We start from the raw sequence: 25,553 nt of genomic DNA on the forward strand, positions 1-25,553 counted from the left end.
TGGAATTTTCCAAGCTGTTAAAAGGCACAGTCAACTTAGTGTATGTAAACTTCTGACCCACTGGAATTGTGATACAGTGAAATAATCTGTCTGTAAACATTTGTTGGAAAAATTACTTGTGTCATGCACAAAGTAGATGTCCTAACCGACTTGTCAAAACTATAGTTTGTTAACAAGACATTTGTGGAGTGGTTGAAAAACGAGTTTTAATGACTCCAACCTAAGTGTATGTAAACTTCCGACTTCAACTGTATACAGTGTTGTAATGATGTACAAATGCTTAAAGTACAAAAGGGAAAATAAATAAGAATAAATATGGGTTGTATTTACAATGGTGTTTGTTCTTCACTGGTTGACCTTTTCTTGTGGCAACAGGTCACAAATCTTGCTGCTGTGATGGCACACTGTGATATTTCACCCAGTAGATATGGGAGTTGATCAAAATCCGATTTGTTTTTTTGAATTCTTTGTGGATCTGTGTAATCTAAGGGCTCTCTCTCTCTCCATGTGAGTGTAAAGTCATGTGCTCTAATTAGCCTACTTCAACAGGATTAGTAGCGCCTCCTTAAGTCCCTATTCCCCAAGCCACCACATGCCTCTGACTCCGTTTACAATGTTGATAGTAAGATTCACCTGTTGAAGCAGGCTAAAGACAGCCCAGTAGGAAGCAGGATACATATATTCCTGTAGGAAGCAGGCTAAAGACAGACCAGAAGGAAGCAGGCTAAAGACAGCCCAGAAGGAAGCAGGCTGGGGTTGTGGGTTTGATTCCCAGGGAGGACCAGTATGAAAAAAGTATTAAAATGTATGCACACTACAGTAAATCCCTCTGGATTAGAGCATCAGCTAGATGACTAACATTTTAAAATGTTAAGCACCTTTAAGAAATGCTCAGAGGCTATGTTAATAAATTACTGTTTTTGTATTCCCCAAATTAGGCTACTTATCTCCTAATTTTAATTTCAGGGGCATAGGTTAAGTTGCTGGTTTAATACTGAATATCTTTCCTTAAAACATTCAGTTATTCCGTTACGCAGACTCCTGGACACACACACTCACCACCTATTCCAATACCCATTAACTGTGCAATAATACGCCTGTCGATTTGAGGTTTAGGACTAGTAAAATGCCCATCTGTCTGGCTTGCATCCTAATGGTGAAAGTCAATGTCTGAGCCTGAAAGACTGTCTTAAGACTGACACTCACTGACCAGGGTCTCATCTTAAGGTTCTAAACTTAGATTGAAAGGGGCTTAATGGAGAGGGTCAGAACAGTGATTAAATCACTTCTCAGTAACTGGAGTAATCAAAGCTTTGTGCGCATTTTTTTTCTTCTAGTATGCCTAGTGTACTTCTAAAGTCTGAATGGGACTTCTTACTGGTTTGTGAGAACAGATTATAAATCAATAGAAAATCCCTGCCAAAGTATTGTATGTCCACCATGGTTATTCTAGTTAACTAAACCGGTTGTGCAATTAGTTTATACTACTATACATCACAATGGCAAAGGACAACGCATCATGACAAAGCTTTCTAATTTCATTGGAGAGACATTTACTCACCGAGTGCACCAACAACATGCTTAGTATGTCATTCCGTATTCTTACTGAGCAATGGGACAGGGCTTTAAGTGGTGGCCTATTTATAACCTGATTCAATATAAATGGATCTGGCGTGGAGCCGATGTGTACAGATAGAGCTAATTATAAACTTAACAAAAGTACAGGGGACTTAAGGCTATTTATAATGTGGCCTGGTTATTGGCAGGCAGATATTCCACCAACTGAGTGGAATAGTTTAAAATAGTTGAAGCTGGTCTATTTAACCAATTTATTCGATTTGATTTGCTAGAGTGGTTGCAAGTCTAACTTGATGCGTGGGCACACGGCCGACATCGTAGGGTGGCTGACAAAAGGGCAAAGGTGACAACTGTGGTGAAAGTAAGATAAGGCAACAAATACCATTTGAAAAACAATAGTGATCTGGGTGAGATAGAGGCGTGACAAAGGAAAGCATTACAGAACCAAATATTGCAGCTGAACAAGAGGAGCCTATGGACTTTCTTGTTCAATTTAATTTCAGCTACCCAAGCATGCAAAGCATTCATTTAGAGGTAAACATTGCTAACATAGTGATTTAAGATGCTTTAGACACCACAACTACACACACCACATTTTGTGATTGAGAATTGCAGCAATAGTACATCACTTATCATACAAACAGTGACCAAGCAGATTTTCAGTCAAACTACTACTATTTCCATCCTTAAAAAAAAAGGCTTTTTTTGCTGGTCAAAATTTCACTAACCTACATCATATGATATATCACTGACTGTATTGAGTTTAGATGTTGCAGTATTGCATTAAGATCCACATAAATTTATATTAATATTAAGTGAGACCTATAGCTGGTGGGAAGTGTGATACATGGGGGATGGAAGTGTGATACATGGGGGATGGAAGTGTGATACATGGGGGATGGAAGTGTGATACAGGCCATTTTCACTGGGAAGCAGGAGAGGTGATTTCTATTCTCCTGTCATCCCCCTGTAACTTTGGTATTTTTGTGAACTGGAGATTAAATTCAGGAAAGCTGAACTTAATTCTTCAGCCAATAAATGTTATAAATATTACATTGGCTGTGCTTACTAACAGGATTGAAACTGAAAGGCTGCTCTTTTTATTACCGGGGCAAGGTCAGCATCTTCAGCTGAGAATAACGACTCCTGCTCACCGCCTTAACTGATGGTCCTGGCTGAGTGACTTAATAGCCATTGATTTTCATTTACCTTAATAATTTATCAATAATTCAGATTGTATATCCATCTGGATGATTTGTGTTTAACGCATCATGGAGCACATTGAACAATCCAGCAGTTTGCAATGTACTTTTATGACATAGTGAAACAGTTTGGATTTTGCCACGGAATGGAAGACGTATCAGCATTGCCATACATCCATACAGTACGGAGTAGGCCATGATCGTCAAGTGGACATATGTGGGAAATTGGAGTATACTTGTTTGGTCACTTAAATGATTTTCAAATCCCAGTGGTGTGAGGCAGCTGACACCCTTGGGAGAAGCTCAAATATACAGGCAGGCATGATTGGGATGCCCGTCATGGTCCTCTGTGGCTCAGTTGGTAGAGCATGGCACTTGCAATGCCAGGATTGTGGTTTTGATTTGATTTGTAAAATGTATGCCCGCATGACTGTATGTGGCTTTGAATGAAAGCATTTGATAAATGGCATATATTTCAACTGTGGGAAGCATTGGAGTCAACATGGGCCAGCATCCCGGTGGAACGCTTTCAACACCTTGTAGAGTCCATGTCCCGATGAATTGAGGCTGTTCTGAGGGCAAAAGGGGGTGCAACTCAATATTAATATTAGAAAGGTATACTCAGTGTATATAAGATAAATGTGACCAAGGACCTCCTAGGACGTAGGCCATAACAAACCAGCCAGTGTAAGATCACAGCATCACAACAATGGGATACATGTTGTGGTTGGCTGACTTTAATCTCAATGTCCAAAGTTCCCTTTGTTACATTACAGCCACCACATCATGCTTTAATAACACAAGGGATCAAGGGAGTACTCAACTCACATAAAACAGATGTACTCTCGCAAGCAGCGGCACCAGCAATATCTCTGTATTAAGAGTAAAACCCTGAGCAAACAGACTCCAGGTGACAGTTACCACTTTGTGTACAGAAGATCAGTGCCATTCAAAAGTCAATGCCACATTTCAAAATGTCAATACTAACAAGAATGTAGGATGTTGCTTTGACCTATTAAGACTGGGGCCGGCAACAAGTGGCCAAAACCGGCCTGCCATTTCACCAGGAATTCAGAAAAAATATGTTGGGGGAAATCTGTTCCCAAGAATTCCCACAAATAAAAAAAAAAAGAGATATGTGATCATGTCTCAATGTAATCAAGGTATGAAATTATTCTTATTTTCTCCTGTTTGGCATCACAGTGGTGTGTGTTCTCTCCTCCTCTCTTTCCCCCCCGTCTGTCTGTCTCTGTCTCTGTCTCTGTCTGATGTCACAGCAGACTGGGTGTGTTCAGAAGAGCCACCTCCTCTTACTGCTGTCACCAGCTGTATGGAGATGGCTAGAGACAACCAGAGACCAAGAAGAGAGCAGGAGGGGAAAGGCATCTAAGAGACAGCGAGGAGTATTGTACAGCAGCTGTACCTGCTCTTTGTCCCCATGCAGTACTATAGAGTGGGGAATAGGTCTCTCTAATGGAGGTCCACTGGGACATGTTTAATGGATTGGGCTGCATTAGTGCTCAGGGTTCTGTCATCAGTTTAGCCCTGTTGTCACCCTGAGAGTCTTTGCCTCACTCGTTAGCTACAGAGTACAGGCTGTGGAGCCATTTTAACGACAATCCAAAAATATCACACAAAACAAAGAACACACTGACACGTCCTGAGGCTGCAAAGCAAAGGGTGAGTTGATCTGTTCTGCACTGCAAAGCTAGCTTGGTTCCAGATCTGTTTGTGCTGTCTTGCCAACTTGAAAGACAAGACAGCACAAACTGATCTGGGACCAGGCTTACATTTTTTGTTTTTGAAATTGCACTTTGTAGTTGGCAGAACCCAGCTCTTGTCAGTTGAGAAAAACATGATACAGCCGTAATCGCTAGCCTACAAAATATAGAACATTACCCAATACCTCCAAAAACACGGGTCGACATAATCTTTCCTATCAGCTATGAAATACATCATTTTAAAGTCTGTGTTACACTGACCGAAATACGATCAAATAAACCACAGCAAATACGTTTTCTAAGAAATCCCATCAGCATCAAAAGTCTGATCTGATATTTGTCGGTACATGGGCATTCTGACCGGTCAATCCAAGGGATGCCGGCTGCCAACGGTAGGACAAATATGAGCCAGACTGGTGCACTAACTGATGGCATGAGGGGGAAATGGAGCTAATCCGATTGTGAGACGTTAACTGGGATACTTCAAAGGTAAAGTATGTTAATGTGTCTAATAGCAGGACTAGTAATGTGGTCCACAGAACAAGCATAGTTTAATGTGTAGCCCTTTACACTCACAGCCCCTGTCATCCCATATACGGGTCGATAAGCTTTCAAATGATGCCCACCTGACCCAGATTTAGATCTATAATGGAACATTTTGCATTGCGTAAGCAATAACAGTAATTGTGCAATGGTGGAGATGCAAGGCTGTGTTCTGTTGGGTTCTGAGAATATGAAATGTTACTTATTCATGTCACTGATGGAGTGCTAAGGTTGAGGGTCTACACCAGAAGTTAAGGGTTATAGGAGGAAGGTATATAGTGGGTGCAACTAAGCTTGGAATGTGTTGAGTGCTGGGAAGCGATTACATGTGGCAGGCATTGATAAGGGGAGACGGGTGGAGATCTTAGAAACTAACTGAGGGAGACAGGGTAATGTATAACGTTTACATTATGTCAGGATATGTTATTGTTCGCCATCAGGGATCCTCTGGGAGGAGAAGAGACACAGTCTGGTATCAATAACCATGACAGCCTTGAGTTGGGGAGGAGTGAGCACTTTGGGGTAGAGGTCAGGTTAGATGAAGTGAGGAAGAACAGATATCACTAAGGTTCTGTCTAGCAACAGAGATGTATTGGCTGTGCGGTTGTGGAGGAGGAGACTCAGCCTAGGAGAAAGGGTGAAATATCAGTGCTTGTGTGAATTGTTTTGTCTGAATTACAGCTGTAACGACCCTTTGGGAAGAATTCAACTTGGTTAAGCTTCTCTAGTGTTCGTGAGTATTTACTCTGAAGAATTAGGACCTAACAGTTCCAAACAAAAAAACTACAAGTGTGCTTGCTTCAGTTCCTCAACGGCACAGCTAGGAGAGCTAAAATGAAGCACCTTATATTTGAAGGCTCTTTCCTTGAGTCATAAATTGAAATTACATAGGAACTGCACTGTCACGTCCTGGCCAGTATATAAGGTTAATTGTTTTGTAGTTTGGTCAGGGCGTGGCAGGGGGTATTTGTTTTCTGTGGTTCGGGGTGGTGTGTTTTGTGTAAAGGGTGTTTGATTTAGTAATTCCGGGTTTTGGTTTATGTTTAGTAATTCTACGGTTAGTCTAGGTTGTGTGTTTCTATGTTTGGTTGATTGGGGTTGGGACTCTCAGTTGAAGGCAGGTGTTGTCTATCTGCCTTTGATTGAGAGTTCCATATATTAGGGTGTGTTTGTATGTGTGATTTGTGGGTGATTGTTCTGTGTTTCGCCTTGTGCCTTACCAGACTGTTTTTGTTGATCGTTCGTGTTTTTTGTTATTTTGTATGTTCGTTTTGAAAGATAATTAAAAAGCAAGATGAGCATTCACGTACCTGCTGCGTTTTGGTCCTCCTCATTCACCGACAACACCTGTGACAGAATCACCCACCACCAAAGGACCAAGCAGCAGAGGAAGGAGCAGACGGAGTTCGAGTTGGACTGGCGGGAGAAGTGGACTTGGGAGGAAGTTCTGGACGGGGCCGGACCCTGGCATCAGGCTGGGGATTATCGACGCCCGCAGGGGGAAATTGAGGCAGCCAAGGCAGAGAGGCGGTGGTACGAGGCCAAGTACGCGCTGAAGGAGAAGCACGAGAGGCACCCCCAAGAAAATTTTGGGGGGGGGCACACGGGTAGTTTGGCTAGGCGTAAGAAGAGCCGGAAGCCAGCTACTCGTGGTTATATGGAGGAGCGTATGGGGTGGAGAGCGCTATGTTTCGCTGAGGAGCGCACTATCTCACCCATACGCACGCACAGTCCGGTGCGCGTTATTCCAGCCCCTCGCAGGTGCCGTGCTAGAGCGGGCATCCAGCCTGGTAGGAGGATGCCTGCGCAGCGCATCTGGTCGCCGGTACGCCTCCGAGGACCAGGCTACCCAACTCCCGCTCTACGCACGGCTACCATCAGGCCCCTGCACAGCCCAGTCTGCCCTGTACGAGCACCCCGCTCGTACAGGGCTACTAGTTCCATCCAGCCAAGGCGGGTTGTGCAGGAGGTAAGATCTAGACCGGCTGTGCGCCTCCATAGCCCTGGGTTTCCAGCTCCTGTCTCTCGTGCGGACCCGGAAGTGCGTCAACCCAGTCCGACTCGTCCTGTTCCCGCTCCCCGCACTAGCCTGGAGGTGCGTGTACATAATCTGGTAAGCCCAGTACCAGCACCACGCACCAGGCTACAAGTGCGTCAACCCAGCCTCGCCAGTCAACAGTCTTCATCAGAGCTGCCCGCCAGTCAACAGTCATCATCAGAGCTGCCCGCCAGTCAACAGTCATCGTCAGAGCTGCCCGCCAGTCAACAGTCATCGTCAGAGCTGCCCGCCAGTCAACAGTCATCGTCAGAGCTGCCCGCCAGTCAACAGTCATCGTCAGAGCTGCCCGCCAGTCAACAGTCATCGTCAGAGCTGCCCGCCAGTCAACAGTCATCGTCAGAGCTGCCCGCCAGTCAACAGTCATCGTCAGAGCTGCCCGCCAGTCAACAGTCATCGTCAGAGCTGCCCGCCAGTCAACAGTCATCGTCAGAGCTGCCCGCCAGTCAACAGTCATCGTCAGAGCTGCCCGCCAGTCAACAGTCATCGTCAGAGCTGCCCGCCAGTCAACAGTCATCGTCAGAGCTGCCCGCCAGTCAACAGTCATCGTCAGAGCTGCCCGCCAGTCAACAGTCATCGTCAGAGCTGCCCGCCAGTCAACAGTCGTCAGAGCTGCCCGCCAGTCAACAGTCGTCAGAGCTGCCCGCCAGTCAACAGTCGTCAGAGCTGCCCGCCAGTCAACAGTCGCCAGAGAGGTCAGACTGCGCTGAACTGCCGGAGTGGCCAGACTGCGCTGAACTGCCGGAGTGGCCAGACTGCGCTGAACTGCCGGAGTGGCCAGACTGCGCTGAACTGCCGGAGTGGCCAGACTGCGCTGAACTGCCGGAGTGGCCAGACTGCGCTGAACTGCCGGAGTGGCCAGACTGCCCTGAACTGCCGGAGTGGCCAGACTGCCCTGAACTGCCGGAGTGGCCAGACTGCCCTGAACTGCCGGAGTGGCCAGACTGCCCTGAACTGCCGGAGTGGCCAGACTGCCCTGAACTGCCGGAGTGGCCAGACTGCCCTGAACTGCCGGAGTGGCCAGACTGCCCTGAACTGCCGGAGTGGCCAGACTGCCCTGAACTGCCGGAGTGGCCAGACTGCCCTGAACTGCCGGAGTGGCCAGACTGCCCTGAACTGCCGGAGTGGCCAGACTGCCCTGAACTGCCGGAGTGGCCAGACTGCCCTGAACTGCCGGAGTGGCCAGACTGCCCAGACTTCCGACTGCCAGACTGCCCAGACTGTCCCGAGCCAGACTGCCCAGACTGTCCCGAATTGCCAGACTGCCCAGACTGTCCCGAATGCCAGACTGCCCAGACTGTCCCGAATTGCCAGACTGCCCAGACTGTCCCGAATTGCCAGACTGCCCAGACTGTCCCGAATTGCCAGACTGCCCAGACTGTCCCGAATTGCCAGACTGCCCAGACTGTCCCGAATTGCCAGACTGCCCAGACTGTCCCGAATTGCCAGACTGCCCAGACTGTCCCGAATTGCCAGACTGGCCCGACTGCCCCCCGGCGAAGCCAGAGTGGCCCGACAGCCTGGAACGGCCGGAGCCAGAGCCACCTCCAGAAATAGGTGGGTTGGGGAGGGGGTGTAGCACAGTGCCGTCGTTGACGGCAGCCACCCTCCCTTCCCTCCCTTTAGAAAAGGGGACTTTTTGTTGGTGTTGCTTGGGGTTATTTTTTTGTTAAGGTGCTTCTGGGGTAGCACCTTTAAGGGGGGGGTACTGTCACGTCCTGGCCAGTATATAAGGTTAATTGTTTTGTAGTTTGGTCAGGGCGTGGCAGGGGGTATTTGTTTTCTGTGGTTCGGGGTGGTGTGTTTTGTGTAAAGGGTGTTTGATTTAGTAATTCCGGGTTTTGGTTTATGTTTAGTAATTCTACGGTTAGTCTAGGTTGTGTGTTTCTATGTTTGGTTGATTGGGGTTGGGACTCTCAGTTGAAGGCAGGTGTTGTCTATCTGCCTTTGATTGAGAGTTCCATATATTAGGGTGTGTTTGTATGTGTGATTTGTGGGTGATTGTTCTGTGTTTCGCCTTGTGCCTTACCAGACTGTTTTTGTTGATCGTTCGTGTTTTTGTTATTTTGTATGTTCGTTTTGAAAGATAATTAAAAAGCAAGATGAGCATTCACGTACCTGCTGCGTTTTGGTCCTCCTCATTCACCGACAACACCTGTGACATGCACACAGCTTGGAGACACCAGTCCTCTCACTCAAACCTTTGTAATAGTTTTGTTTTATGTTGCACCTACTCCAAAATGTCCAAGAATATTCTTATTATGTTACTGAATGTATCCAGAGGATTTTCAGATGTTGTTATTGACAGATGCTGTGAAAAGTACAGTGAATATAAAATGCACATACAATCAACAGTGTAATGTTTGGATTCCGTGTTGTGAACTGTTGTGTCCTCACCTTTGGTCTGATAATTTCCCCATAATCCCCAGTGTTCTCTTTTAATTGCTACCATGGTCATGCATATAGTTTTTATAGTTCTTCTGTTAGAAACATCACAATTGGCCCTATCCATATGGCCAATATCCACCAGTGTAAAGGGTTAATGTGTCAGATAGCTTGATTTGTAATGTGGTTCCACAGAATAAGCACAGTTTAAAATGTGTCTGATAGCTGGACAAAAAGAAGAAAAAAAACACAGGTTTTATTGTCACTTACACCAGATAGGTGCAGTGAAATGTGTTGTTTTACAGGGTCAGCCACAGTAATACAGTGCCCCTGGAGCAAATTAGTGTTAAGTGCCTTGCTCAAGGGAACATGGACCGATTGTTTTACCTTGTCAGCTCGGGTATTCGAACCAGCGATCGATCAGTTACTGGCCCAAAGTTGTAACCGCTAATCTACCTGTCAGAGGCAAAGTCCGAACAGGGAACAAACTGTGGTCTCCATTCCAAAAAAGTATTGATATTTAGAGCAACCAAAAGGTCACTTCAACAATGTTAACATATCTTGCATTACTCATCTCATATGTATATACTGTATTCTATACTATTCCACTGTATCTTAGTCTATGCTGCTCTGACATTGCTTGTCCATGTATTTATAGATTCTTAATTCCATTCCTTTACTTAGATTTATGTGTATAGGTTATTTGTTGTGAAATTGTTATATAATACTTGTTAGATATTGCTGCACTGTCGGAACTAGAACCACAAGCATTTCGCTAAACTCGCAATAACATCTTCTAAACACGTACGTGTATGTGACCAATAAAATGCGATTTGATTTGATTTCAGATCCTGCCATCATGCCAGGCCAATCAAGGGGTCAAAATGATTGCAGTGAGAAAGTTAGGACTCAGTTATTAGGTAGGCTGTACAGTATCATGCAAATAATATCAAGAACAGTGAAATAGTACCCTTTTCTAAACCCTGTCAATGAGACCAGAAGAGGCGGTACCAGCTGCAGAAAAACTGCACCTTGTAGATAGACAAACACTGTGTACACACCTGTATGCACCCAAACACACACACATGCACAAACACACACACACACACAGACATTGTGTGCCATGAATAGCAACCATGTGTTTCTTCCAGCCGGTATGTAGGTTGAATTCTTCCTCCACCATTTGCTTCACTTCAAAGCTCTTTTTTTGTGCTGTGCTGGTCCCCTGGGCACTTCCGTCCTCTTTTCAGGGCTTGCCTGGTGTCAACGGCTATGCAGTGAACGGCAGATCAATTACACAATGAGGCTGTGGGAGAAAACTGCCATCAACAACTAATACTGTGGGTTTGCTGCTCCTCCACAAAAGCCTGCTTATTAAGGATGCCAAGTACTGAACATTTAAATGATTTGTTCTTCATTTAATACAAAATGTTTTAGCGTTATTGCCAAACAATTGTATCTGTTGAAAGAGAAAACATTATCATTGCCTTTTTTTTTTTTTACAATCCTGCTTCTTCACGAGGCAAGTTCCATTACAAGGTTGAATGAGATGATTATTGATGTCTTTGCCATACATTGCCTGAATAATGTAATGAAGTTAACACAACATGCTACCACTGAACCAGGAGGAACCAAAAGTACTGAGGCCACTCATCCCTCACACACCAGCTGAGGACAATGTGCAAAGAAGAAGTTCAAGCGGTGCCACATAGAGAGGGGACAGAACAGAGTGAATCATGGTCATGTGGAGAGAGAACAGAACAGGGTGAATCATGTGGTCATGTGGAGAGAGAACAGAACAGGGTGAATCATGTGGTCATGTGGAGAGAGAACAGAACAGAGTGAATCATTGTCATGTGGACATGTGGAGAGAGAACAGAACAGGGTGAATCATTGTCATGTGGTCATGTGGAGAGAGAACAGAACAGGGTGAATCATTGTCATGTGGACATGTGGAGAGAGAACAGAACAGGGTGAATCATTGTCATGTGGTCATGTGGAGAGAGAACAGAACAGGGTGAATCATTGTCATGTGGTCATGTGGAGAGAGAACAGAACAGGGTGAATCATTGTCATGTGGACATGTGGAGAGAGAACAGAACAGGGTGAATCATTGTCATGTGGACATGTGGAGGGAGAACAGAACAGAGTGAATCATTGTGATGTGGACATGTGGAGGGAGAACAGAACAGAGTGAATCATTGTGACGTGGACATGTGGAGGGAGAACAGAACAGAGTGAATCATTGTGACGTGGACATGTGGAGGGAGAACAGAACAGAGTGAATCATTGTGATGTGGACATGTGGAGAGAGAACAGAACAGAGTGAATCATTGTGATGTGGACATGTGGAGGGAGAACAGAACAGAGTGAATCATTGTGATGTGGACATGTGGAGGGAGAACAGAACAGAGTGAATCATTGTGACGTGGACATGTGGAGGGAGAACAGAACAGAGTGAATCATTGTGATGTGGACATGTGGAGGGAGAACAGAACAGAGTGAATCATTGTGATGTGGACATGTGGAGGGAGAACAGAACAGAGTGAATCATTGTGACGTGGACATGTGGAGGGAGAACAGAACAGAGTGAATCATTGTGATGTGGACATGTGGAGGGAGAACAGAACAGAGTGAATCATTGTGACGTGGACATGTGGAGGGAGAACAGAACAGAGTGAATCATTGTGATGTGGACATGTGGAGGGAGAACAGAACAGAGTGAATCATTGTGATGTGGACATGTGGAGGGAGAACAGAACAGAGTGAATCATTGTGATGTGGACATGTGGAGGGAGAACAGAACAGAGTGAATCATTGTGATGTGGACATGTGGAGGGAGAACAGAACAGAGTGAATCATTGTGACGTGGACATGTGGAGGGAGAACAGAACAGGGTGAATCATTGTGATGTGGACATGTGGAGGGAGAACAGAACAGAGTGAATCATTGTGACGTGGACATGTGGAGGGAGAACAGAACAGGGTGAATCATTGTGATGTGGACATGTGGAGGGAGAACAGAACCCCTCTAAAGGCTCTAAGCACCTCTGCCAAGGTCTGCCTGCTACTACCCTGAGGGAAGGGTTGAAATCATACAGCTATTCCCTTAGGAGATATCCACTTTACAAACTGCTCCACTTACCAGGCAGTAAGGATAAATAGCGGCCGATGCAGTTGCCAAGAAACCAGAGTTGGATTGTTGTTTGACGGATGTAACTAACAGTACTATTTATATATCACAAGGGTGTGTGTGTGTATTTGTGTACTTGTGTACGTGTCTGTGTTTGTGTGTGCATGCATGCTTGTTTTTAAGAATGTATCTGCGACTTTTAGAAATTCAATAATTGCCAGACAACATGTCTTGCCACATAGCTCCCGATATGAAAGCTTAATGTAAGATGAGAGTGTTATCAAAGCAAGTCATTTTAAAACAAACCCAGTCTTAACCTTTTGGGCAGTTGTTGTATAACTGCCTGATAACGGTTGTAATATAGAGCTATCAAAGACAAGATATATCTGCAGGGAGACCCATGCTGAGTTTCAGTATTCTAGCATTAGCAACAGAACCATGCTATCCTGCTGCTCTCCCTCCTACTATACACTCCCAAAGCTGTTATACTGATGCTCTGGGACACAGCTGTGTGTGAGTGTGTGTGTGTGTGTGTGTGTAATTTCCAGAACAGTAACTTTTCGTTCAACTGTAAACAGTATTAGTAATAAGACTATTACTTAGCTCCCTGTCCTATAAGGAAAATGCTATGTCTAACATATAGGCAAATAGCAGACTTTCTCTTTTTCTCTGCTTTGGACTACTGTAGCCAATGTATTCTACTTGGTCTACATAACAACTTGCATAATATGGGCTACTACAGTAACAGATAATAATTGAGTGAGTAATATTCATAAATTCCACAAGCTGCCTGTCACATATATAGATTTAATCACCCAGCATTCTAAAGCAGAGAGAGAGAGAGAGAGAGAGAGAGAGAGAGAGAGAGAGAGAGAGAGAGAGAGAGAATCACATGTAGGTGTGGTCTCCTTTCACATTCAGATCACAGTCACTCAGCATGCAGCACGCCAAGGTGTTGCAGCAAGCCAGGAAATGGCTCAAGGGCATCGCACAACGTGTGGCAGAGAGAGAGCGGGTCAGCTGTGGCATGCTGACACGGACACAGTACCCCCACTCAGATAGGGACCTGTGTTAATGAGAGCCTCTAGTGCAATGATGAGTAACACTCCTCTCTTTCTTCCCCTCAATTCCTGCTTCCTGCTCATTCCCCAGCTCTCACTCTCTGCAGCCTTGTTCTCAACTATCATTTTTCTTCCTATCTCTCCTCTGTCACTCTCTCTCTCTGTTTTCATCATCTCACTCTCTGTGTCTTTCTCATCATACGTTGCTCAATGTTTCAAGAGTTAGGTCCTTTCTCACATTGACGCTCTCAGTGCCTGATCTTTCTCTCTCTCTCTGCACCACTCCCTCTCTCCCTCTCTCTCCATGGGAATATAGAGCAGGGTCATTGAGCGGCTGAAGCCTGGCCCTCACTGCGAAATTAATCTTTAGAAAATTACACAAAGGCCAACCGAAGCTCGCCGTAAATCTGTGCCTTAGACTTGTTTAATTTCAGGGCTACAGTGGGGAAGAGCTGACACAGGGCTTCTTCTCTGGCAACTGAGAGAGACGCACAGCTCAATTTCTCTATTTGTATGTCTGTACCCTCGCCGTCCATCTTAAGTGTCCCACCGGAGCTAACACGAGAGACAAATACCCCAGGTTACAACTCTGATATACAAAACGTGAATCCTAATTAGAGAATATGTAGGCAGCAGTTTACTTGAAATATTCTTGCATTAAGTGTTCACTGTGTGTCTATATCTCTCAAATGTTCCAAGCTATTTCAGGAATGTACAGACATATTTCAATTGAACAGATAACAATTGAAAAGTACCTGCGCTACATGTTAGCGTCTGAAGAATGTCTGACATTGTTTGAACTCAATTTCCAGAGACACTCAGTGCTTCTGATGCAGAGAAGTAATTTATATAGCCTGGCGTGTAAACGGTGTGATGGAACTCGTGCTGCTGGAAGAAAGCAGCACTACATGCACTGGAGGACTGAGAAGCTTCACAAAGCAAATATTAGATCTTAATGAATTACCAAGAGGCAATGCAGGCAGCCAGGCCTGTATCATACAGCCACACATTTTCTCTGACAAAACAACTAAAGAGCACCAGAGAAGATATGTCTGGATATATTGTTCAGTCTATAATCCTGTTGGTTTCTAACTCTGTAAGTGCTGACCTGTCAGTGATGGGATTGGATTGTCCATAGGAGAGAGGAATCAGAGAATCAGGAATAACTAAGTACATGAGCAGTGGATTTGGCTTTGGGCCCACTTTGGCTTTGCACAGACAGGCTTGAGAGTGGGAAATTATGACTTTTTGTCCTATTTTGCTTTGGTTGGCTGCTATTTAACTAAGACAACATCCCACAATGACAAACCAATACGTTATTTATAAATGAACCAAAAATTCTGATTCCCAACCAATGTTTTGTCCTGTGAATGATCCACCCTTTAGGAACTGTCCAAAATCAAAATACATAATTGCAGTGCATTCTTCAAATATGTCAATGGAGGGGTTAGCCTAGCCTTACTCGCTACAACCAACCATTTGGGACCAAAAGAAAACAAACATTTGGGACCATTTTTTTTGGGGGGGGCAACACTAAAATCCAACCGATAAAACTTGTTTATCAGTTCAATATATGTGTCCACCTACACAACTGAGAAAAAATGGACAACATGACTAAACTGGGCATAGGTCTGGGTAGGTAGCACGCGATACTGCCAGCTGAACCCTCACCAGAAGGGACAAGACAAACCTAGCCTGGTCGCAGATTTGTTTCTGATGCCAACTCGTGATAATGACCATAGGATTTGACAAGACTGATCTGGGAGCAGGCTAAACCACTGTTCTGTGTATAATCCACATCCATCCCTTTTGATTGAACACCCTGTTCCACCCATACATGTTCTGTTCACTGTTTGATGAAAAAAATGTAGCGGCTGTCAGGCGTGACCATCTAATCCCAGCTTTAGGGATGCTGCTGGTCCAAGGACAGAATCAATGGCTGATGAGGGGACATTGCAGTGGTTGTAACAACAAATGAGACTTGCTGCTGTCTTGTCTTCTCTGACATCAGGAGTAAGACAGCCAGGGAGTCCAGGCTAAGCCTATGTACAGTCAGGGAGTCCAGGCAAGGCCTATGTACAGCCAGAGTGTCCAGGTTAGGCCTATGTACAGCCAGGGAGTCCAGGCAAGGCCTATGTACAGCCAGAGTGTCCAGGTTAGGCCTATGTACAGTCAGGGAGTCCAGGCTAAGCCTATGTACAGTCAGGGAGTCCAGGCAAGGCCTATGTACAGTCAGGGAGTCCAGGCTAAGCCTATGTACAGTCAGGGAGTCCAGGCAAGGCCTATGTACAGCCAGAGTGTCCAGGTTAGGCCTATGTACAGCCAGGGAGTCCAGGCCTATATAGTTGAGTGCAGTGCCTGTCTGTGCACAGGAGCTTTCATCTCTTGAGCCTTTTAGTCCTTTTAGCCTAATGCCTTTGGTGCTCTGACTGACACTCAGGCTAGCAGCCTCCACTGGCAGGCAACAGTGAGGGCACTCTGATCACCAGAACACAGCATCAACCAACACTCAACCCAGGTTTAAGAGTGAACACATCCTAGTGCTAGCATTCATCTTCACAGCATAAAACACTTTAGAGAGTTAAAATTAAGGGACAATTTAATTTCTACACTATGGCTAATGTGCACCATGGCTAATCAATAATGCCTAGCAATGTACAATACAATCATCGTGTATCACAGGAGGTTGGTGGCACCTTAATTGGGGAGGACGGGCTCATGGTAATGGCTAGAGGGAAATAAGAGGAACGGTATCAAATAAATCAAACACACTGTTTCCATGTTTGATGCCATTCCATTTGCTCCATTCCAGGCATTATTATGAGCCGTTCTCGCCTCAGCAGCCTCCACTGCCATGCATGGATATTAAAGGATCTGTAAGGTGGCTCAATAAACATTGGGCGACGTTGTCGCTCTCTTTTGAAATAGATGCCAAGTTGCTGAAGGAGATGGATGACATGAATATTAAACCAGTTGTTGGTTGCTATCAGATGGCACCACTGTTTGTTACTTGTGGAAGCTTTGCTATAATGGTAACACTTCACTGGAAGGGAGTGTACATAAGGCATTCATAACACCCTTTATGGAACCAGTTATGACACCTTTATGGGTGTTGCAGTATCAAAGGAATAATAAATGCCTCATGTACAGTATACAGTATGTGTCACGTTCTGACCAGTAAAGGGGTTATTTGTTATTGTAGTTTGGTCAGGACGTGGCAGGGGGTGTTTGTTTTATGTGGTTCGGGGGTTTGTTGGGCTATGTGTTTATGTAGAGGGGTTGTTTGTTTAGAGTGTTCCGGGGTTTTGGTTAATGTTCTATGTTAGTATATTTCTATGTTATAGTTTAGTCTTTCTATTTCTATGTTTAGTTGATGGTGTTGACCTTCAATTGGAAGCAGCTGCTCTTCATTGCTTCCAATTGAAGGTCTTATTTAAGAGGGGTGTTTTTGTCATGGGATTTGTGGGTAGTTGTCTCCTTGTTTAATGTCTGAGCACATGACAGGACTGTTAGTGTCATTCATTGTGTTTGTATATGTGTTTTGTTTGTTTTTTCCTTCTTTCTGCCATTAAAAAAAGAAGATGAGTATACATATTCCCGCTGCGTTTTGGTCTGATCATTATGACACCCGTTACAGTATGAGATATTGACACCTTTGAGGAAAGCGTTAACTCTCTATAACTTGGTATTTAAACATTTTGGGAATGCTTGTAGCTAAAAAGCTTGTGAATTCAGTTTTTAGGTCCCACGTTACATCTGATCTCAGGCCTTTTGGTCAGCAATTTTGAAGTAATTGTGGGTGTGTTTCCCTGTGCTTGGTGTTGTGGTTTAAAGGGATAATTCGGGATTTTGGGAATGAGTCCCTTTATCTGTGGCGTACTGCACTAGCATCGAAAAGTCCCCATGATATGCAACTTTTCAAGGAAGTCAGGAACCAATATACACAGTCAGGAAAGCAAAGGCTAGCTTTCGCAAACAGAAATGTGCATCCTGCAGCACTAATTCCAAAAAGTTTTGGGACACTGTAAAGTCCATGGAGAATAAGAGCACCTCCTCCCAGCTGCCCACTGCACTGAGGCTAGGAAATACTGTCACCACCGATAAATCCACGATAATCGAGAATTTCAAGAAGCATTTCTCTATGGCTGGCCATGCTTTCCACCTGGCTACCCCAACGCCGGCCAACAGCTCTGCACCCCCCGCAGCAACTGGCCCAAGCCCCCCCCCCACTTCTCCTTCACCCAAATCCAGACAGCTGATGTTCTGAAAGAGCTGCAAAATCTGGATCCCTACAAATCAGCTGGGCTAGACAATCTGGACCCTCTCTTCCTAAAATTATCCGTCGCCATTGTTGCAATCTCTATTACTAGTCTGTTCAACATCTCTTTCATATCGTCTGAGATTCCTAAAGATTGGAAAGCTGCCGCGGTCATCCCCCTCCTCAGAGGGAGACACTCTAGACCCAAACTGTTACAGACCTATATCCATCCTGCCCTGCCCTTCTAAAGTCTTCGAAAGCCAAGTTAACAAACAGATCACCAACCGTTTTGAATCCCACCGTTCCTTCTCTGCTATGCAATCCGGTTTCCGAGCTGGTCACGGATGCACCTCAGCCATGCTCAAGGTCCTAAACGATATAACTGCCATCGATAAGAGACAGTACTGTGCAGTTGTCTTCATCGACCTGGCCAAGACTTGACTCTGTCAGTCACGTTATTCTTATTGGCAGACTCAACAGCCTTGGTTTCACTAATGACTGCCTTGCCTGGTTAACCAACTACTTCTCAGATAGAGTTCAGTGTGTCAAATCAGAGGGCCTGTTGTCCGGACCTCTGGCAGTCTCTATGGGGGTGCCACAGGGTTAAATTCTCGGGCCGACTCTTTTCTCTGTATATATCAATGATGTCGCTCTTGCTGCCGGTGATTCCCTGATCCACCTCTACGCAGACAACACCATTCTGTATACTTCTGGCCCTTCCTTGGACACTGTGCAAACTAACCTCCAAACGAGCTTCAATGCCATACAACACTCTTTCCGTGGCCTCCAACTGCTCTTAAACACTAGTAAAACCAAATGCATGCTTTTCAACCGTTCGCTGCCCGCACCCGCCCGCCCGACTAGCATCACCACCCTGGACGGTTCCGACCTAGAATATGTGGACCACTACAAATACCTAGGTGTCTGGTTAGACTGTAAACTCTCCTTCCAGAATCATATTAAACATCTCCAATCCAAAATCAAATCTAGAATCGGCTTTCTATTTCGCAACAAAGCCTCCTTCACTCACGCCGCCAAACTTACCCTAGTAAAACTGACTATCCTACCGATCCTCGACTTCGGCGATGTCATCTACAAAATAGCATCCAAAACTCTACTCAGCAAACTGGATGCAGTCTATCATAGTGCCATCCGTTTTGTTACCAAATCACCTTATACCACCCACCACTGCGACCTGTATGCTCTAGTCAGCTGGCCCTCGCTACATATTCATCGCCAGACCCACTGCCTCCAGGTCATCTATAAGTCTATGCTTGGTAAAGCTCCACCTTATCTCAGTTCACTGGTCACGATAACAACACTCACTCGTAGCACACGTTCCAGAAGGTATATCTCACTGATCATCCCCAAAGCCAACACCTCATTTGGCCGCCTTTCATTCCAGTTCTCTGCTGCCAGTGACTGGAACGAATTGCAAAAATCACTGAAGTTGGAGACATATCTCCCTCACTAACTTTAAGCATCAGCTGTCAGAGCAGCTTACCGATCGCTGCAGCTGTACACAGCCCATCTGTAAATCCTACTACCTACCTCATCCCCATATTTGTTTTTGTTTTTCTGCTCTTTTGCACACCAGTATTTCTACTTGCACATCCTCATCTGCACATCTATCACTCCAGTGTTAATTGCTAAATTGAAATGACTTCGTCATTATGGCCTATTTATTGCCTTACTTCATTTGCACACACTTTATACAGATTTTTTTATATTGTGTTATTGACTGTACGTTTGTTTATCCCATGTGTATCTCTGTGTTGTTGTTTTGTCACACTGCTTTGCTTTATCTTGGTCAGGTCGCAGTTGTAAATGAGAACTTGTTCTCAACTGGCCTACCTGGTTAAATAAAGGTGAAATACATATTTATTTTAAAATCTATTTCCGCATAGTCTGATGAACTTGTGGATATCGCTTTCATGTCTCTGTTTGAAGGAAGTTGCTAACTAGCATTAGTGCAATGAAGGGAAGTCTAGCATGCTAGCAGATACCCATAGACTACCAGTCATTGCGCATTGGTGAGCCAAACTACCTCCAACTTCCTTCATACTGGACAGAGACATAAAAATGGTTACCACGAGTTCATCTGACTCTGGGGAAGTAGACTAAGGGCTTCATTGCCAAAAACCTGAAGTATCCCTTTAAGACTGTAAAACTATTTTGATGGTTTTAGTGCTCAGCACAGCAAGCAGTCTTTATACGTCCCACGGCGATGCTATTGTTTCCTTATGCTGACGGGCGTGTAAAATTCTCAGAAAATATATTTGGCAAAACAAAGTGGCAGTAACCTCTTTCTCTGGCAGGTTCCAGAGTCTGCCAGTCAGGAGTGCAAGCTGGGTGGGAGGGGAGAGGGGAGGGAGAGCGAGGCAGAGAGGGCAAGCTGGGTGGGGTGGGAGGGGAGAGGGGAGGGAGAGCGAGGCGGAGAGGGCAAGCTGGGTGGGAGGGGAGAGGAGAAGAGGGGATGGAGAGAGAGCGTTGCGAGGCAGAGAGGGAAAGCTGGATGGGAGGGGAGAGGAGAAGAGGGGTTGGAGAGAGAGCGTTGCGAGGCAGAGAGGGAAAGCTAGGTGGGAGAGGAGAGGGGATGGAGGGAGAGCGTAGTGAGGCAGAGAGGGCAAGCTGGGTGGGAGGGGAGAGGAGGAAAGGGGAGGGAGGAAGTGAGAGCGTAGCGAGGCAGAGAGGGAAAGCTGGGTGGGAGGGGAGAGGAGGAGAGGAGAGGGGAGGGAGAGTGAGGCAGAGAGGGCCAGCTCCGTGGGAGGGGAAAGGAGGAGAGGAGATGGAGAGAGAGTGTAGCGAGGCAGAGAGGGCAAGCTTAGTGAGTAAGGAAGAAAACACCAGCGATGCAGAGAGGTGATAAAACCAGGAGTAATATGAAGAGGAGGATGAAGAGATAGACCTCAGGCCTGCTTCTCTCTATGTCACCTCCCAATCCCCTACACAAACACACACACACACAGTTTGGAGTCCCATAGCTCAGTCCCTCAGACACACCACACAACCGTGCACGCTCTCTGTGCTGTGCGTCCTGTGTAGTGTGCAGGCAGCTAAGAATGGGGCTTAGTGTGCGTCAGTCAGAAGAACGGTGACATATGTGCCATTATTTATAGCTAGCAGATCCTCTGAGAGGCCCAGCCCAGGGGCTGCTTAGAGAGGTATTATTAGAGAGCCCAAAGGCCTGCACCAGAGCACCATCCAACCCAACCCGCAGAACTTTTCACATTAAATAGACCAATAATGGTATATATGTTGTTACTGCACAAGGAATCAAGTATCCTCATGAGAGTGATTTTAATGTTGTCATTAGAATACAATCACAAGAATAAGTGTCTATTTACAGAGCTATTCTATTTAAGGTCTATGTACAGGGGCTCCCAGTATACAGATTGGAAAAGGGGCATGGATTCATATGAAAAACATTAACATAGTGACATACAGTTACCAACACAGATGTTGTGCAATAAAAAGGTGGGGAATCAGATTCCTTGTAAAATGGCAGAATCTGGATGTGATATTTTTGTCTGTTAACCCCTCCACCAACTTTACATTCTTCAGATTTGAGCTGTGATCTCCATGCATCCATGTTACCATGAAGTTGGAGTGTGGTCATGGGAGGTATGGTGTGAATTAGGGCAGGGCGGTATATTGAGGAATATGCAAAGCCTGAATACTGTATGTTAGCCACATGATATAGCTAAGAGAATACATTCAATGTAGCCAAAGATTATAAGGTCCCCTAAGAAACACTTATCAACACTTTGGTTCCTACCATGTCACAATAACTTCTCCCTGGCATTTTCATTTGTCGTCATGTCAAACATCACTGTACATCAAAGTGCCAACTATTATATTCTAACTATACATTCTATTTCCATGATTCCAACAGTTCACCCAAGTGTTTTGCTCTAAATCGGAAGTCAAATCGCAATTGCAACATAAGGCCTAGATTGTTTGCCCATATCATGCAGCCCTACGTGGCAGTGTGGAAATGATCTCAAATGAGTGCAGAAAATGCCCAAATTTATGAAAATGCAGAAAATGATTCTTGGTTGAAGTAGAATTGAACAGTATAAAACATTCAGAATGGAGAAAGACCCATTGAAATCACTTAGAATGTATGTGTTGCCACCCAAGGATCACTACTCAAAAACATAAAATACTGTCAAATACCGTGATATGATATTTTGTCTATATCGCCCAGCTGTACTGTGAAATGGTTAATAGGAAGTAAATTAGGGGCATGTTTCTAATCCCTGTGAGGCAAAGGCCATCTCTTAAACAGCAGACAATGGATTTAGCAGTGAGCACTATAGCTAGGATCCCTTCCCTCTGCATGGCTTGCCTGCTGTGACGTGGTAGTGAACCAGCTAGCTCCACCAGGGAGGGAGTTAAGTGTTCCTGGCTGCGCAGCACAGGTATTAAGGTTAGCCTATTGTTGGCGGTGCCTCTGTAAACCACTTCACACAGACTGACCGCTGTGGACTGACTCACAGGCAGCTCTGGCAGAACAGAGAATCTAGGACCAGTTTTATAAATATCTTAGAACTAGCACTGCAGGTTTGGAGAACATGTTGTGGAAGGTGCTCATTATTTTTTCTTCACACATTCTTGAACGCGTGACTGTATGGCATGGAAATACTGGGAAAGTCAAGGTCTGAACTAGAAACGTCATGGTTAAAAACACAGTACTGCAGCTCACCTGGTTTCTAAGCCAAAATACATATTTCATGGCTGCTATTCAAGAGTTTGCAATATCATCTCTCTGAAGCAACACTACTACTACGTTTCTGTTGTAGACATACAGCAATTGAGGGGGAGAAAAAGCCAGAGCAAGGCTTGAACCAACGACCCTGTGGGTACAGGGCAAGCACACTGCCTGCAGTGTGATTAAGGTCCAGATCCCTTAGTACAGGCTAAATTATGCTTACATAAAGGCAATAGAATATAGCTAGTTGCCAATCTTCTCTAAAAACCACATTCCAATTATCCAAATCAGACAAATCGGGACCTAGGTTCTAGCTGACATTTTGGTCAAAAATGAGTTAGCTACATTGATCGTTGCTCTTTAGGTGGTCCTTTACATGAGATTTGTCAGATTTGTGAAAAAGGTTTTAAAAAATTGTGGAAAATCTGAAAGTTCTATCTGCGCAAACATCACACAATGCTGGGTTGTCAATCAAAAGTAACTGTATGTAAGGTGATATACTTATTGAGTCATGAAAGAGGAAGACATCACAAAACAGTTCTGAGATCTGGAACTTGAAAAATACTCATCTCAAAACCATACATTTTGCATATAGAACCTTATAGTCCCAAGTCCTTGATTATTCATATAATAGGTTCTGGTCCTCTTTTACAATTACTTAGATGTTTTTCACCACTTGTTCAGAAGAATGACCATCACTTAAGCTCTTTATGGTAAAAACAAATAAATACTGGTGCCTCACATCAGCCCTTTACACTCATACCTGTATACAGATTGAGAATTGCAGATTTGGACACTAATAAGCGCCTAAATTGGAACACAGTGGCTGTACAGTAACATGCTATATATGACATCAGAGCTCAGGCTCTGAGCTTCACAGTGCTGTATGGGGTTTGACTGACAGATGTTCTGAACGCAACAAGAAGTGGCCTCCATTCCTCCTGCTAATTGGGCAACTTTAAAATAATTTGTTGTCCGAATGTGAGAAAAGCTGTAAGTTAAGAGGACTCTATGTATTTGAAATATGAGACGTTGAGGATTATAATAAATACCACTTTGATGTCATACAAGCAAGCCAAACACCCGTGAGTCCAAATGTGCACTTCACATTTCCATATCATAAAATGAATGTCATATATAGTGTCAACGTTCATGATCACTATGTTTGATGTACAGTTACAAGATGACATGGTGTCATACCCTGGGTTGTTCTGAACAGAATGAGCCCATGTTTGTCTATTGTGAAGAAAATTCACTTTCGGCACACGCACCTGAATGCACTCAGGACGCCTTCCTATGTGCAGCAAAATTACCATCTGTTTCTCTGAATTGCCTTCTGTAAGAAACAGTTACATTTAGCCATGTCCATATAGGCCAATTCCCACGAAGGTAAAGGCGCATTGGAGAGGCATTGCTGTTTTTGTCTTGTTCTATATCAATATGAAAACCTCCATGGAAGGATTAGTTCACTAAAATTACAAACATACCACATTGTATTGATAACTAGCAAGTAGTTTACTGACTGTCGGTGTCGGAGACAAGAAAAATGTATCAGTTTCCTCATCCAGAGCTAAGCTTTAGTAATGTTGTTAGTTCTCCATAGGCTATAGTGTACTTGTCATTTTAGTGAACTAGCGCTTTAACAAATGTGTGACGAACATTAACAATACATTTGTTGATGGGATTAGAAAGAAGAGCATTCTATTTATTTAATCATTAAATATCTGTACTTTTCTTTTGAAATGTAAATATGTTTAACATTCTGTGCCAGATAGAACCTTATGGATGAACCCAGATAGAACCTTATGGATGAACCCAGATTGAAATTTCAAAACCACAAGGTTCTGTGTTTGCACCCACCTAAAATAACATATTTACAAATGTCTCAGGATTTAGATTCTACACACGTTGGGTACTTTTAAGGTGAGAACCTTAATGGCTTATGAAAGAAGAATTCACCACAAAACAGTTTTTAGTTCTTGGATGTAAAAACTTTGATGCTGAATATTTCAGAACTTTGCTTTGTGCAAATATAACATTATAGTCCCAAGGTCACAAAATAATTTTACAGGCATGATTGCATGTGCTTCAAATGAAAGAAAATGAAGGTGACATGAATACCCAACACATTTTCTGTGTTTATTTTCAATGGTGCTCTCTCCATCCCCACCTCTAAATGGAACACATCCTTTTCACCATATGACTCCACACTTTGGATAAGATTACTTATTTTCACAGCAGTTCATCCATCTATTACATAGGACGCAGCCAACTTGGGAAAGCAACACTACTGTATGCAGTGTTTTGGGTACTTACAGAGTATCCCTAGTATTCAGTAGTTCTTGAAAACGAATCCCCAGGCCCCTACACATAAAATGCAAGCAACAATTCCAGCAGTTCTTTTTCCAGCAGACATTGACAGCTTGGGGATTCAAACCAGCAACCTTTGAGTTACTGGCCCAATGCTCTAACCACTAGGCTCCCAGCCACCCCATAGTTTGTGCCTGAATATGCATGCAGTGCAATGACAGGGACAGAAGATTGCAAAATTGGTGCACTTTAAAGTCACAGATGGCTCCAAAGTATTTGAATGTGCCCAGATAATCAGTAACATGCTCATGCATGTATAGGCTACATTTCCCGTTAATCATGCATTAACAGCCATTTATCTGCATTGGGGTCATGATAATAGAATAATCATGTCCAATTTGATTCCCCAATCACATGTCCCCTTAAAAACCTAGCTATAAATGTACCTTTACATCTAATTTAAATAATTGAAAAGCTAAATGAATATGGATATCGTTATCTCACAGTCGCGTTTGATCATGATTGCTGAATCTCAATGAATGTTTCTTGATATAGGTTTCAGTAGCCTATCCATGGGTCATGCACGCGCAGCC

At 44.4% G+C, this 25,553-nt stretch overlaps 1 protein-coding gene across 1 annotated transcript in view; it reads right to left on the reverse strand.

The window, feature by feature from the left end:
• The window catches only part of LOC106608176 (leucine-rich repeat and fibronectin type-III domain-containing protein 2-like), a 181,362-nt gene that overhangs the window by 154,922 nt on the left and 887 nt on the right, over positions 1–25,553 (reverse strand). The window lies entirely within an intron of this gene.

Source organism: Salmo salar, chromosome ssa06 (genome assembly GCF_905237065.1).
Source record: "Salmo salar chromosome ssa06, Ssal_v3.1, whole genome shotgun sequence".
Lineage (NCBI taxonomy): Eukaryota > Metazoa > Chordata > Actinopteri > Salmoniformes > Salmonidae > Salmo > Salmo salar.